Source organism: Hyperolius riggenbachi, chromosome 3 (genome assembly GCF_040937935.1).
Source record: "Hyperolius riggenbachi isolate aHypRig1 chromosome 3, aHypRig1.pri, whole genome shotgun sequence".
NCBI lineage: Eukaryota > Metazoa > Chordata > Amphibia > Anura > Hyperoliidae > Hyperolius > Hyperolius riggenbachi.
In genome coordinates, this window is record NC_090648.1 from 174,173,655 (window position 1) to 174,190,447 (window position 16,793).

The 16,793-nt window shown below is 44.6% G+C and overlaps 1 long non-coding RNA gene across 1 annotated transcript in view; it reads right to left on the bottom strand.

The window, feature by feature from the left end:
* Positions 1 to 8,267: 8,267 nt before the first annotated feature.
* The window catches only part of LOC137563178 (uncharacterized), a 56,367-nt gene continuing 47,841 nt past the window's right edge, over positions 8,268 to 16,793 (bottom strand). The window contains exon 4 of the long non-coding RNA XR_011030282.1: positions 8,268 to 8,530. This is a non-coding gene — a long non-coding RNA (uncharacterized lncRNA). The remainder of the gene's footprint in view (positions 8,531 to 16,793) is intronic.

Below are 16,793 nucleotides of genomic sequence, written 5' to 3' on the forward strand. Positions count from 1 at the left end.
TGCACCGTAAGCGTTACGTGTAAGGTTACGGTATTACGCGTAATTAATTACGCGTAGACCGTAGGTTATGTTATTACGCGTAAGACAGTAAACTCCCATTGAAATTACACAGTCTGCCATAATCGCGTAATATTACGCTCCCGTATAATATAAAAAAGCCGCCGACTTTAAGGGTTAATTGCAAAGCCCCCTTAAGTGCTAAGAGCCTCAAATTTGGAGAATATATTAAGGAGATCAGAAGGAATAAGAGGGAACATTTTTTTTTTCAAAAAGACCTTATAGTTTTTGAGAAAACCGATGTTAAAGTTTCAAAGGAAAAATATATACATTTAAAAACCCGCCGACTTTAACGGTTAATAGCAAAGCCTGCTTAAAATTTAGGAACACCAAATTCACAGGGTATATTAAGGAGATCAGTGGGAATAAGAGGAACATTTTTTTTTTCAAAAAGACCTTATAGTTTTTGAGAAAATCGATTTGTAAGTTTAAAGGGCAAAAATGTCTTTTAAATGCGGAAAATGTCAGTTTTTTTTGCACAGGTAACAATAGTGTTTTATTTTCATAGATTCCCCCAAGTGGGAAGAGTTTTACTTACTTCGTTCTGAGTGTGGGAAATATTTAAAAAAAACGACGTGGGGTCCCCCCTCCCAGACCTCTTTAACCCCTTGTCCCCCATGCAGACTGGGATAGCCAGAATGCGGAGCACCGGCCGCGTGGGGCTCCGCACCCTGACTATACCAGCCCGCATGGTCCATGGATTGGGGGGTCTCGGAAGGGGCAGCCAAGCTTTCCCCTCCCCCTCCGAGCCCTTGTCCAATCCAAGGACAAGGGGCTCTTCTCCACCTCCGATGGGCGGTGGAGGTGGAGGCCGCGATTTCCTGGGGGGGGGGGGGGTTCATGGTGGCATCTGGGAGTCCCCTTTAAAAAGGGGTCCCCCAGATGCCCACCCCCCCTCCCAGGAGAAATGAGTATAGAGGTACTTGTACCCCTTACCCATTTCCTTTAAGAGTTAAAAGTAAATAAACACACAAACACATAGAAAAAGTATTTTAATTGAACAAAAAACATAACCACGAAAAAAGTCCTTTAATATTCTTAATTAACCATTAATACTTACCTGTCCCTTTAAAAGCCAGTTCCCACGCAATATCCTCGGAAATATACTAATCAGTTACAATGTAACAAAGTTGTTACAATGTAACAACTTTGTTACTTTGTAACTCCACCGCACCCGACGTCACTCGCCGCTCACCCGCCGGCCGCCGCATACACGCTAAGTCCCCGCCGGCTCCCGCCGTCCACTCCGCCCACACCTGTCACCCATATACATGCTGGCACCCATGGGTGCCAGCATGTATATAGGTGACATGTGGGAGAGGCGGGGAGGGCAGCGAGAGCCGGCGGGACTTAGCGACCTTCACCCGACAGAGCTCTGAGCTATATAGCTCAGAGCTCTCTAAAGCATCTTTGTATTTGGGCTCCAAGGAGCCCCATTGGTCCTTAGCAGACCAATGGGGTTCCTTCTGATTTAAAGGTACCCCATTGGTCTGCTAAGGACCAATGGGGCTCCTTGGAGCCCAAATACAAAGATGCTTTAGAGAGCTCTGAGCTATATAGCTCAGAGCTCTGTCGGGTGAAGGACGCTAAGTCCCGCCAGCTCTCGCTGCCCTCCCCGCCTCTCCCACATGTCACCTATATACATGCTGGCACCCATGGGTGCCAGCATGTATATGGGTGACAGGTGTGGGCGGAGTGGACGGCGGGAGCCGGCGGGGACTTAGCGTGTATGCGGCGGCCGGCGGGTGAGCGGCGAGTGACGTCGGGTGCGGTGGAGTTACAAAGTAACAAAGTTGTTACATTGTAACAACTTTGTTACATTGTAACTGATTAGTATATTTCCGAGGATATTGCGTGGGAACTGGCTTTTAAAGGGACAGGTAAGTATTAATGGTTAATTAAGAATATTAAAGGACTTTTTTCGTGGTTATGTTTTTTGTTCAATTAAAATACTTTTTCTATGCGTTTGTGTGTTTATTTACTTTTAACTCTTAAAGGAAATGGATAAGGGGTACAAGTACCTCTATACTCATTTCTCCTGGGAGGGGGGGTGGGCATCTGGGGGACCCCTTTTTAAAGGGGACTCCCAGATGCCACCATGAACCCCCCCCAGGAAATCGCGGCCTCCACCTCCACCGCCCATCGGAGGTGGAGAAGAGCCCCTTGTCCTTGGATTGGACAAGGGCTCGGAGGGGGAGGGGAAAGCTTGGCTGCCCCTCCCCTTCCGAGACCCCCCAATCCATGGACCATGCGGGCTGGTATAGTCAGGGTGCGGAGCCCCACGCGGCCGATGCTCCGCATTCTGGCTATCCCAGTCTGCATGGGGGACAAGGGGTTAAAGAGGTCTGGGAGGGGGGACCCCACGTCGTTTTTTTTAAATATTTCCCACACTCAGAACGAAGTAAGTAAAACTCTTCCCACTTGGGGGAATCTATGAAAATAAAACACTATTGTTACCTGTGCAAAAAAAACTGACATTTTCCGCATTTAAAAGACATTTTTGCCCTTGAAACTTAAAAATCGATTTTCTCAAAAACTATAAGGTCTTTTTGAAAAAATGTTTTCCTCTTATTCCCACTGATCCCCTTAATATACCCTGTGAATTTGGTGTTCCTAAATTTTAAGCAGACTTTGCTATTAACCGTTAAAATCGGCGGGTTTTTAAATGTATATATTTTTCCTTTGAAACTTTAACATCGATTTTCTCAAAAACTATAAGGTCTTTTTGAAAAAAATTTTTTTCCTCTTATTCCTTCTGATCTCCTTAATATATTCTCTAAATTTGAGGCTCTTAGCAATTAAGGGGGCTTTGCTATTAACCCTTAAAGTCGGCGGCTACCTAACATTGATCCATGCGTCAACTTTTCCGCTTGGCAGCATGACCGCATTAATTGCTAGTAGGAATTTACGCGTAAGCCAATAACGTAACAACCTGAATTACGGTATTCTTACGCGTAATTGCGTAAGGGCTATGCGTAATTACAGACATGTACCGTAAATGAATGTCTACGCCGTAAGCGTAATTCCGTAATGCGTAATATTACGCGTAATGATCCGTAAGCGTAGTTTTTTCCATTACGCCCAGCACTGGCTATAGCCCTTTATTCCTGTAGTGTCACCCTAACAATCATACAATGATCTTTAGGGGCAATTATGAGGCTCTCTACGCAGCTTTACTCCACTAGCCTTAAAGCCTAGTATGTAAGACTTTCGTCACCCAAAGCAACCCGTAATAATTGGTTTGGGGGCATTTTTGGAATGACTGCTGTACTGACACACTGTTTACTGCTTCCCACTTAGCAACTTATGCTGATCTATGGAGGGTGGTGGTTGTGTGCATGGCAATATCATGTAGGAATTAGTTTCTGCACAATACAACAATTGCTGGATGAGATAATCTACCCTGGCAGATCATGGAGGAACAAGTCAACAATGTTGGAACAATTACGGCTAACACCAAACAGAGTGGATATACATTTATTGTGCTTCCCAAGTTCTACCAATCATAGGAAAAAGTGCACATACAAAACACACCGTATTACACATACTACCCACTTAAAAAAATAAATAAGCGGCTATCCATTTTAATCATAGGGAAATACCAACTCTTCTATTTGTGCTGTGATCTATGCAAGTGAGACAGTCAAACAGCAAATCTAATTCAGCCTGGCCTGTCTTAAAAAGTAAACAGAATGAAAACATATTTTTCTGGCTGTGAAAACAATGCTGATAGCAATAAAGTGCTAAGCTTTCTTTCTTTTTTTTTTACTTTTTGTTAGGAGCTGAATGTACCAGGTTTTACATCACACAGATATGGCTGCTCCACATAATTCCCAGTGAAAAAGTAACCCCTCACAATGTAAATAAAAATATGACACACCAGGACAGTTCTATATACTATTGCTACTACTCATACAATTAATTATCTCTTTAATTTATTTTTTAGTTCAGGTTTGCAGTAAGTATTCATACCATATCAGTTCTTTTGAAAATGTCCACACTGGATAAAAATTGTGTGGGATTGATGAATCATGTGGAAATTAAGAGGAGCGGGAGACTCAAAAAACTGTGGATCACTTCATTATCATTAATGCATTAAAGCCCTTTATAGTGCCAAAAAGTAAAATAATAACAGCTGATACTAGGAACATTATGTTGCAGTGCTGATGACTTACTAAGCAGGATTTCATAATAGCTTTCAGGGGTGCTGCTGTCAGGCTTTGATGTAAATCTACAAGGATAAAGTTCCCAAAGTAAAGAGCAATAAAGGTCTTCCATGTGAAAGGGGATTATCGGGTTAGCAGGCAATTCTGAAGTAAACAAAAGGAGGTGAAGTACATCCTCATAAAAATTCTTTATGGGGGAGTCTTAAACTTGACATTCCAAAAAGCTATAACATTTATGTTGCATCTGCATTCATACAAGCTCCTTTTACCATGTAGTTCGTACATCTTACAGCATGTATTGATTTGCAATATGATGACAGCCAGGATGGATTGGCGACTCGAGTTTCATGCTCAGATGGCTCTACGATTTCAGTTATACAGACAATATATTTAGCTGACTGGAATGACTTGTGTAGTGTTATTTGGCGGAATGCTTCCTAATCTTTAATATGGATTGTAACTTGCTGCATAGATGCTACATGATATCAGTTTAGTAATGGCCTCTGTGCTTGGATATTTCTTACCTCCCTGGGAAGAATTCTGCTGCAGTGCAGAACAGTACATTTGACAGGCTGCTTTCTAGCATAAATACATGGGAAGAGTAAAACTACACTATAGACTGTTATCATGTGACAATGTAGATAGATGTGTAATAATTCTGCAGGATGCAATGGAACTGATGCAGCTGAAGTGTCACGAATACATGTACACCATTTCCCAGTGTGAATATTGATGGAGCAGAGTGGTCTGTACACACAGATAGGCACCCAGTATAACAAGTTAGAACACTTTACTGAAGAAAAACATGCAGAGATATATCATGCACCACCATCAGGAAATGCAGCTCGCTTAGAACAGAGAGTAAATAGAGGAAAAAACAACACCATAGAGCTCATTGCAGCATTTTACAGTGTCATCTTGTGGTTGCTTTACTATACTGCAGTTTAAGTAATAATGTTAATTCTCCAACAAATGTCACTTATCAGTGTCAAGTAAGTTAGAGCTGGCCTTTGGGGGGGGGACAATCGCCCCAGGCCCCGCACTTGAAGAGGCCCAACGCCACCTGACCGCCCGCTGCCCCCCCCCCCCCTCCCCCGGCCGCGTGCGGCCAGCAGCGCAGTGGAAGGAGAGCTGTGAGCAGCGGTGGAGAAGGGGGCCATCTCCCCCCCCCCTTTCCCCCACCTTAGTGCTCTCCCTCCCTCGCTCTCTCCTCCAGAACTAATGTGCAGGTGGCTGGCAGTGGGCGGGACTTACCTTCCGTCTCACTCCAGCGCCGGAAGTTCTGGTGCCGCTGCTCTGGTCTGGACCAGACCAGAGTAGCGGCAAATCCATCCATCCATCTCCCTGCATCGAGACGGAGGTAAGTTCCGCCCCTCTGCCAGCCACCGCACATTAGTTCCGGAGGGGAGAGTGAGAGCACTAAGGTGAGGGAAGGGGGAGATGGCCCCCCTTCTCCACCGCTGCTCACAGCTCTCCCTCTTTTCTGTGCTGCTCCCCTCCTGCTGGGGGTACACCTGTCTACCTATTCTGGGACATATACCCCCGACTACATATACTGGTCACATATACCCCTGGCTACATATACTGGGCACATATACCCCTGGCTACATATACTGGGCACATATACCCCTGGCTACATATACCCCTGGCTACATATAATGGGACATATACCCCTGACTATATATACTGGGACATATACACCTGGCTACATATACTGGGCACATATACCCCTGGCTACATATACTGGGCACGTATACCCCTGACTACATATACCTCTGGCTACATATACTAGGGACATATACCCCTGGCTACATATACTGGGCACATATACCCCTGGCTGCCTGTTCTTGGGACATCTCTACCCCTGGCTACCTGTTCTGGGGACATCTATACCGCTGGCCACCTATTCTGGGGACATCTATACCACTGGCCACCTATAGCCCAGGGGCTACCTATTTTTGGGGAACCACTGCTGTCAGATTGAGTGTATTTTGGGAACTGCTGCCAGGTGAGAGGTGACTGTCTACCATATTAAGGGGGCATTCTGCCTATTTATGTAAAATGCTGTCTATTTATGTGCCTCATGACTGCTGAATTTGTCTTGTTGGGGGCCTCATGGTTACTAAATTTGTCTTGTTGGGGGCCTCATGATTTGTTGGGGGCCTCAAGATCGCTGAATTTGTCTTGTTGGGGGCCTCATGATTGCTGAAATTGTCTTGTTGGGGGCCTCATGATTGCGGAGTTGGTCATGTTGGGGGCCTCATGATTGCTGAATTTTGCAAGACAAAAGTTACTACAACAATGTGAATTTTGTGAAACATGAACCTTAGAATTTCCAAATTAATTGAAGCATGAGCTCCCCCACCCCCACACTTAAATCCACCATGCAAATGTTTGTTTTTATATTGGTTGGCTTAGTGGCCTTTACCTGACATAATTGTTTTCAAACAATAATAATAAGGAATACTGCATTAAAGGCGGACAAGCCCATGAACGTGGCGATACGGTATATGGCCTACACTTATGGCTCTAGGCCCCGCATGTGACACTCGCCCCAGGCCTCGCATACTCTAAGGCCGCCTCTGAAGTAAGTATAATATAATGTTAGAGAGGCTTTGATAACATCCCTCTCATAGTAAGGACTCTAATCATTTCTGAGCATCAATATAATTTACAAAGTATACACTCATATGTGTGAACCATGCGCTTGTCAGGCAGATCAGTCCTCCAGCTAGTGGTCATAAGCGCCTTTCGGCTGCAATTTCAATTCAGCGAAATGGCAGTGTTTGTAACCCCATGCGTGTCATTGTTTGTCATGTGGCGTCTGACCATGGCTGTGCTCGAATGTGACTCATAGGCGGGCTGCCTCTCCACCGCCCATGCCAACCACTAGCAAGCACCCAGCCGTGCATAGGAAAAGCTGAAAGGTGATGAATATAGTGCCTTCAGCCTCGCATGTGTAAAAGGCCTATGGCTAGGTTTTCACTTTTGCCAGCATCCGTCTCTGAGGAGGATTCTGGTAATTGTGCTGATGCGAGCACGCATCCAATCCCCCTAGCAGTGGCATGCATGGCCATGAGAATTTGGATGTCTTCCAAAAAAATTCTGCAGGTCTGATTTCTTTTTATGCAAATCAGAAGCAGGCTATTGATTTCAATAGGTTGTGATTCCGCTTCCAGATTTGCGTTGCAAATTATCCCAAGTGGAGATGTGCCCTTAGTGTTTAAAGCAGGGAAATGATCTGGGGCGTAATGCATGGGACACGTCCTGCAATAAATTCGAGCTGCCATGTACATAGCTCCCAACTGTCCCTCTTTCGGAGGGACAGTCCCTCTTTGGGAGCCCTGTCCCTCGTTCCTCCTCATTTGTCCCTCTTTCCTCCTCATTTGTCCCTCTTTCAGGACTTTGTCCCTCTTTCAATGTAAATGTATATATTTCTCTACTAAAAAAAAGTGTTTGATTAACTCTAAACTTTATTCCTATCCTTTAAATTGATATATTACTAGTTTTAAAATGTTAATATGAAGAAATATGACCCAGGATAGAAAGGACCAGTGTGGTTTGAATTATAAAGCAACATATTTTTCTTATGAAATCTTTATGGCATGCGTGACTAGGGGTGTGGCAGGGGCGTGATCAGGGGTGTGTCAAGGGCGTGGCTTAAGTGTCCCTCTTTCTCATCTCAAAAAGTTGGGAGGTATGCATGTATGATGTACTAAGCTTCGGCAACAAGCAAGTAACATTTACGGATAAAGGGATGGTGAGCACTTTTAGTTCCATGATTACTTCTCCTGTTTTACTGACAGAAATTTCAGGCACTTATGCCCTATACAGAGGATGAAATATATTGTTATGACAATGCACTAACATTAATTCAAACATCAATAAACTCTTGCAGGAACCATGGTCTATGGTGCTGTTGGCTAAGCAGTGAAAGCAGGTGTTAACCAGGAACTCTTCCAGGAGCCATGGTCTATGGTGCTGTTGGCTAAGCAGTGAAAGCAGGTGTTAACCAGGAACTCTTCCAGGAGTCATGGTCCATGGTGCTGTTGGCTAAGCAGTGTAATGCTGCACGGGGTGCAAAAGGGTAATTCGGGGTTCCGGTGGTTGCCGGACCTCGACTTACATCTCCCACAAAGTTGAGATAACTCGAAGGGGGAAACGTCTTTAATGCTGCCGGGGAGTTTTGCGGCAGCAGGGAGAGCCGTCATTCATCTCTCTTGGCGCCCGACTCACCGGCGACAGTTGCCATAAGGAGAGTTGAGTTGGGCTTGTATATAAAACTGTCTTCAGAGTCTTCAGATAGCCTATAGGCAAAATGGGATGAAACTCAAAATTCTATTCTTGCTCTAAAAAATTAAACAGTAAAAAAAAACCACAAAACAGTACAACACTGGTCTGATGTCAATTAAAGGCATGTTTACACTTCACCAAATCAAATTGATAACATTACCAGCTACAGGTTGACTTGACATTTTGCTTCCCCCCTGGATACCTCAGAAACCTTTCAGCATTGTTTACATAGCTTAGTGCACGTTAACACAATCAGATACTTTTGGACATCGACTGCAATCATATCAATTAGACCAGGCATGGGCAAACTTGGCCCTCAAGCTGTTAAGGAACTACAAAGTCCCACAATGCATTGCAGGAGTCTGACAGCCACAGCCATGACTCATAAAGGCAAATGCATTGTGGGACTTGTAGTTCCGTTAACAGTTGGAGGGCCGAGTTTGCTAATGCCTGAATTAGATGCTAAGCAAAGAGAAAAGTATGAATATTAACCTTCCAGTAACTTGAAAACCAGTCATTTGTGTCACTTGGAAAACATAGTCATTTTCAGCTATTAGTTTTATGCTGTGTTGAATACTTAGAGCATGATTTGCAGGGGTGTTGCTAGGATCCTAAGAGATCCGGGGCACTTTTCAGCATTCCAGCCATCAAATGGGTGTGGACATGCACTGGGATGTGGGTGTGGTCATGGGTGAAGCCAAATTTACATGAACTTAAAGGGACTCCGAAGAGTGCCCAAATGTAAAAGAATTCACTTACCCGGGGCTTCTTCCAGCTCAGGGTAGGCGGTGAGGTCCATCGGCGTCCTCCTGGCTCTTCATCTTCAGCCTCCGCCGGCCCCCCATTTTCAGAATCACCCGGGCCTGGTGTCGGCCGGCTCTTCCTGATCAATGACGCAATGCGTCATCACACCAGCCACTTTACGTTATCACGGCGGCCAGCGTGACAGGTCTGCACATGCTCTGGTTTTCTGCGCATGCGCAGACCTGTCACGCCGGCCACCGTGATGACGCGAAGTGGCCGGCATGATGATACATTGCGTCATTGATCAGGAAGAGCCAGCCGACACCAGGCCCGGGTGTCGCCGGGTGATGCGGAAAACGTGGGGGGGGGGGAGGGGGGGGGGCGACGGAGGCTGAAGGAGACGAGCCAGGAAGACGCCGCGGGACCTCGCCACCTACCCTGAGCTAGAAGAAGCCCCATTTAAGTGTATTCTTTTACATTTGGGCATTCCTTGGAGTCCCTTTAAAGAGAGACCGTAACCAAGAATTGAACTTCATCCCAATCAGTAGCTGTACCTTTCCCATGAAAAATATTTTCCTTTTCACAAACGGATCATCAGGGGGCTCTGTAGTGGCTGATATTGTGGTGAAACCCCTCCCACAGTGTGATGTCAGGACCATGGTTCTGACATTACACTGTGGGAGCCTTGGTGCATTATGGGAAATAACAGCTGTTTCCAACTGCCAAAAAAGCAAGCAGCATCTCCTTCCACTGACATCACCTGCATGCAGTAAAAATGTCACCATGTGATACATTTCAGAATGTAAATCAGGGAAAGGAAAGATTTTACAATTGTCAAACACTGACTAAATCATTTATAAAAATGATTGTAAAAATGAAGCACTTTTTTTATTACATTATTTTCACTGGAGTTCCTCTTTAACAGCAGTCTGAGCAAAATGTTGGATGAAGCCCCCCTCTCCATTAATACAACAAAAAATGCAGCTTATCACATAAATAGGCAGTGTCACTAACTAGGCAGAGTTACCTGGCTTCTGTGCTAACTGGTCTGGATTTCTGATTAGCGAGCTGGCCTGTTGCCAATCCCCCATAGCATTCCCTGACTTTCTAGTGTACCCCTTCTCATGCTCCCACAGACCCCCCTTTGAGGCACCACAACTCCCAGCATGCCCCCATAGAACCACCACAGCTCCCTGCATGCCATCATAAAGGCATCACAACACCTAGCATGGCATCACAGCACCCAATATGCCCACATAGAGGCACCATAGCTCCCAGCATACCCCCCATTGCTGTGTGCTGTGGGGCCATGCTGGGTGCTATAGCATTATGCTGGGAGCTATGGTGCCTCTTTGGGGCACACTGGGTGCTGTAATGCCATGCTGGGTGCTGTAGCGCAATGCTGGGTGCTGTGGTGACTCTGTGGTGCATGCTGGGTACTGTGTGGTGCCTCTACTCTGCTTGGGGAACATCCGGGGCACACCAGAATAGATCAGGGGCACGTGCCACTGATCTTTGGGGCTAGCAACTCCCCTGATGATATGTAATTTTTATATATAAATTATATACTGTACATGCATCCAGTCTCATTACTTTTACTAAAAGAAATAAAATGTCTGCACTGGTGCACCCTCTAGAGGCACAAAATGGAATGGATGTTCCATCATACAGTGCTTACATTTGTTGTACTCATTTTATTTAGCACTAAAAATAAAAAAACAATTAAAATATTGTTTATTTGGAGGTACAGTTTATGAATTGTTAAAAAGGACGCCTTGAGGTTTTTTGGTCCTCCTCCTAATGTTTCATAAAAAAAAAATAAAAAAAAAAGAACAGAGTGTCAAATTACTGCTGTGGTAGACAGGGCTTTAACATTACAGCTGTAGTCAAGTCATTAACATTACAAGACCCAAGTCCCCAGATTTCCTGACTGATGAATATATGCTATTATTTTCCACGAAACTGACTTATCTTTTTTAAATCAACCTTTTTATTGATGATTGGTACCTGTACATTTTGCAGATAATTGCACTGATTATTACAATACACATGACAATCAGATCCATGTAACAGCTTAGTCACATAAGGGCCTATTACCATAAAAATGAACACAACAGTGCTATTCTCCTGTCATGAATTATATTATTATTATATATTAGGCCTCAATAAAGATCAACAGAGAGTACAACCTCTGCTTTTTTTTTTGTTATCCTCTTAACAGTAAAATAAACTGACAGGGCTGAGAATTTAGGCCCGGTTCACATTAGCGTTCGCTATCCGGATTTTCCGGATCTGATCCGGACCGCATACTGTACAAACGGAACGTACGTTCCGCATAGCAATGTAAAGTCTATGCGGACGTTCACACGTGTCCGTTCCGTACAGTACGGAGGCAGATCGGATCCGGACTCCGGACTCTTTTCCAACATGCGCTATTTTTTGGGTCCAGGTCTACGGCCCACGCATCCTGACCGGAACCTGACCTGAGCCTGACAGCACCATCAGGAACACAGAAACCAATGGGGAACGGAAGGCACAGAACACACTGCCTACAAAAACCTGAAGTTCTACCCCACTTCCTATGCGTATGCAAGCGGCCATTTCGGATGGGGACACATGGGCCAAGCATGTCTGGAGTGGAGCACCAGTGACAAACGTGCTGGAGCTGTTTGGCAGAATGTCGGAGGTGGAGGTGAGGCCTACAGCGGAGGAACCTAATTCTACACGTGCACGAGGTGCACCTTCTGCTGACCCCAACATTTTTTTTTTTTAATTTTGCTATTTTTTGCCCACGGATCCGGATGGCAGCCTGATGCATGCCTGATACAAACGGACTGGATCCGGATCGGAACCGTACGGTTCTGATCAGGATCAGGTCAGGATCTGATCAGGATCCGATCAGGATCCGGTCCGTTTATTTGCCAAAACGCAAGTGTGAATGCAGAGGACCAAACAGGAGCTCACTTATCTTCACTAAACCTTAGCGAAAGGATATTTTTCTAGACCTTGCAAAGTTTAGCAATCAAACTAGCATGTAGCAGAAAAGTTAACGGCGCTATAACTATGAGAGATGTCCAACCTTTTTTTTTTTCTTTTACAAAGTTAGGAGGTTCCTTTTTTAGATGTGCTCCCAGGGCCATTTCTAGTCCTATAAGGAACAATCACTGCCACGGTCCCCCCTTAAAGGACTAATGTAGGGGGTAGGGGGAAAAATGGTTGAACTTACCCGGTTCTAATGGTCCCCCGCAGACATCCTGTGCCCGTGCAGTCACTCACCGTTGCTCCAGCCCCGACTCCGGTTCACTTCTGGAAATTCCAACTTTAAAGTCAGAAAACCACTGTGCATGTGCCGCCGTGCTCTTGCTCTTGCTGACATCTCCGGGAGTGTACTGTGCAGGCTCAGTATGGTCTGTGCCTGCGCAATACACTTCTGGTGACATCAGCGGGAGCGAGGACCCGGTAACGTAAGCGCTGTGGTTTTCGCATTCGGAAATTCCAGAAGTAAACCGGAGGTGGGGACCGGATCATTGGTGAGTGGCTGCGCGGGCACAGGATGTCTGCGCGGGACCATTAGAAGCTGTGGAAATAATTAATATAGCCTTTATAATTGAATTGTGTTTATATCCTTTATACTTTGTATTCCTATATACTAAGAGCTTTTCAGTATACTATGAAAATGAGAGCAAATCATTGTGGTGAGATTTTTTGTTATTGCAGGGTCTTCTAAAGGAGACACAGAACCGGTCTATACCAGTATTTCCTGCAACGATTCTGTAGGTAGAAAAAAACAAAGTCTTGTAAAAGTAATACCTTTTAATGGCTAACTGATAAAGTTAAATAATGCAAGCTTTCTGGGATCTAGTCCCCTTCTTCAGGCATATTTCTAGATGTTATTTATTTAACATCTAGAAATATGCCTGAAGAATGGGACTAGATCCCAGAAAGCTTGCATTATTTAACTTTATCAGTTAGCCATTAAAAGGTATTACTTTTACAAGACTTTGTTTTTTTCTACCTACATATATTGTTTGGCTAACACGGTACAGAAACATTTTTACTACTATCTGCAACAATTCTGAAACCTAGAAGAACCGAGTTCTTCCTTGTTACTATCATTATGTTCCCTATATGCACCGTGGGGTTGTCATGAAAAATAATTTCATTGTGTTACACAATGACAATAAAGTGAACTGAATTGAATGGAACTCAGATAATAATTTGGCTGGGAAATAGAAAGTTATACAGCAGACCCACCCAAAACTGAAAGTAGCAGGAATCAATGATGATTGGGAGACAACGACATGTGATGTACTGATGGCAACGTCTATGACCAGTGAAAAAAGATGATATCATAAGGGATGGGAGTGGGAGGAGACTTTCTCTTCTCTTTGTGCTAGCAACAAGTTAACACTTGTCTGCATGTAAAGCATAAGAGAAGACCACGCGTGTAAAATAAAAACGCCTTGATCCTGACCTAACAAAAGTCTTTCTTGGTGCTTCTATGTGATGAAGTGAATTTTTCTGACAAAGCCCCAAGTAAATTCAACTATTTTTCCCCCTGCCATAGTCCGTTAAAAAAATAACTATATACCATTGCTGACTTCGTCGCACACCATGTGAATGACGACACACCCGAGGCAGTGAAGTGGGAGGCCTTCAAGTGTACCATTAGAGGTCTATTAATATCCCACGGTACTAGACTCAAGAAAATTAAAAGTGCAAAACTGTCTAAGTTACTGCACAATTTAGCTTTATTAGAGGCAAAACATAAGGCAGAGGACAATAAAACCCCAACTACCACAGTAGAGCTTGCCAAAACCCGGCACCAAATCCTAGCCCTGCTGGACGAATACTCCCTTAAACATCTAGAAAGACTCCAAAGCACACGATACACACAAGCAAACAACTGTGGTACTGCTCTTGCACGCTACCTACATCCCAAGACTAACTCGACCTTCATCCCCTCTATATCTGCCCACTCAGGCAAGGTAAAACATAAGCCCACCGACATAGCAGAGGAATTCCGTATTTTCTACCAGGCGCTCTACAATCTCCCAGGTAAAGGACCTAGAACGCCCTGCTTTAATAGATAAGATCAAATCTTACATAAATGATACCAAACGACCTACCCTATCCGCTGAAGTGGTTGAGGAGCTCGAAAAGGATTTTTCTGAGGCTGAGGTCCTATCAGGCATCAGCTGCATGAAAATCAACAAGAGCCCAGGGCCAGATGGCTTTACGGGAGCCTTCTATAAAACATTCTCCAAGGAGCTGGCACCTTTATTGACCTCTGCCTTTAACTCAATCTCACAATATTCCCCTTTTCCGACACAAACCCTCCAAGCCCACATAGTAGTTATCCCGAAACCGGGCAAGGACCCGAATTCATGTGGCAGCTATCGCCCTATCTCGCTCATCAACCTAGACGTCAAATTATACTCCAAAATCATAGCAGACAGACTTAGAGACTCCCTGCCCCATATTATCCATACAGACCAAGTGGGCTTCACACCTCTTAGAGAAGCGAGGGACAACACCCTAAAAACTATATCTTTGATCCACAGGGCCCAATCTCATAAGATACCTATGTGTGTGCTATCGGTCGACGCAGAGAAGGCATTCGACAGGATCCATTGGGAATTCATGAGTGAATCACTGCTACAGATTGGCATTGGCCCCAGCCTCTTACAGAAGATCATGGGTCTATACAGATCTCCTTCTGCTCGGGTTCGAGTAAATGGAATCCTGTCGGACGCCTTCCACATAAACAATGGCACGAGGCAGGGGTGTCCCCTATCGCCCCTTTTATATATCTTATGCATGGAACACTTTGCCAATGCACTAAGAGCTAACCCAGACATAAGGGGAGTACAGGTTGATGGGCGAGAGGCCAAACTATCACTATATGCTGATGACTTGCTATTATACATATCTTCGCCACACATCTCCTTTCCCAACTTCCTCAAAGAAGCTGAAGCATTTGGCAACCTCAGCAATTTTAAAATTAACTTATCTAAGACGGAGGTGCTAAATGTCTCCCTTCCACCTGCCGCGATCCCTAACCTCAAAAAAAGCCCTCCCATTCAAGTGGCATGAAGTAGCCATCAAATACCTAGGAATTATGATCCCAGCTGATCTATCACACCTCTACAATCTAAATTTCCCACCCCTCTTAGACAGAATCCATAAAGATCTACAATCTTGGGATAAACTACATCTGTCCTGGTTGGGGAGAGTGAACGTCATAAAAATGGATATACTCCCACGACTTTTATATGTACTACAGGCTAGTCCCATTCCACTGCCTCACACCTATATTAACTTGTTAGAGCGCAGAATCAGAAACTTTATCTGGAACAGCAAAAGACCAAGGGTTAGATTCAAACTACTCCATAGACCGAAAGAGGAGGGAGGTTTGGGCCTACCTGATATGCAGAGATACCACGATGCTGCTCAACTAATCTTGATCCTGGACTGGTTCCATGGCAGACAACAGAAACAGTGGGTCTCTCTAGAGAAAGGCTCACAAGATCTTGACCAGAGAGCCTTACTCTGGTCCCCGAAACCCAAACGCCCCCCATATCAAACACTGCCCTACTGGTCTGCAGTAATTCTATCTAAATGGGATACGTACTGTTCCCGGTATCAACTATCTACCATCCCCAGTCCTCTCACGCCTATACTAGATAATAGTGAATTTGGAACAGGTATAGGCAGAAACTCATTCCTGGGCCATGATAGAGCCAAATGGCCACAAATTAGACATATTATTGCTGCATCCTCCTTACTCCCACCTGAACTGTGGAAAGCTGACATACACACTCCCAATCCAGACTGGCTCACAATCTCTCAAGTAAGAAAAATTTACACCTCTCTCATGCCAAAAGCTAAGATCCATAGAGCCCTCTCCCCGTTTGAACAATTGTGTTGCATGCAAGACAAACCCTCACATACTGTATGTTGGCTCAGGTATACGCTATCCTTAATGCTTCCAATGGTGCTGACTGTCTACAGAAATTGCAAGACACCTGGCACAGGGACCTGGGTAGAGAGCTTGATACTGAAGAGTGGGACAAAATATTCACCTTAGCTCATAAACTATCCCCATCCATAGACGCCCAGGAAAGAAACTTCAAAATCATTTGCAGGTGGTACAAGGATCCAGCTAGACTGGCTAAATTCCAACCTTCTCCCTCAAACCTCTGCTGGAGATGTGGAAATGAAATTGGTGACTATTTCCACATTTGGTGGAAATGCAAACACATTCGCCCATTTTGGTCAGATGTCTTTGACCTGCACAATCTTTTATACCTAACCCCTATGCCTTGCACCCCCGAGATAGCATTGCTCTCTAACATTCCGGGCTATATTTCTAGGGCCAAAAAATCCATCTTTAGATACATACTCATTAGTGCACGTCTCCTTCTCACCAGAAAATGGAAGCAACAGACTCTCCCCACTAAAGCTGAATTAATTGTGCAGGTCAATCATCTCAAAAGAATGGATGAACTAACACTATCTGCCCAGAACAAA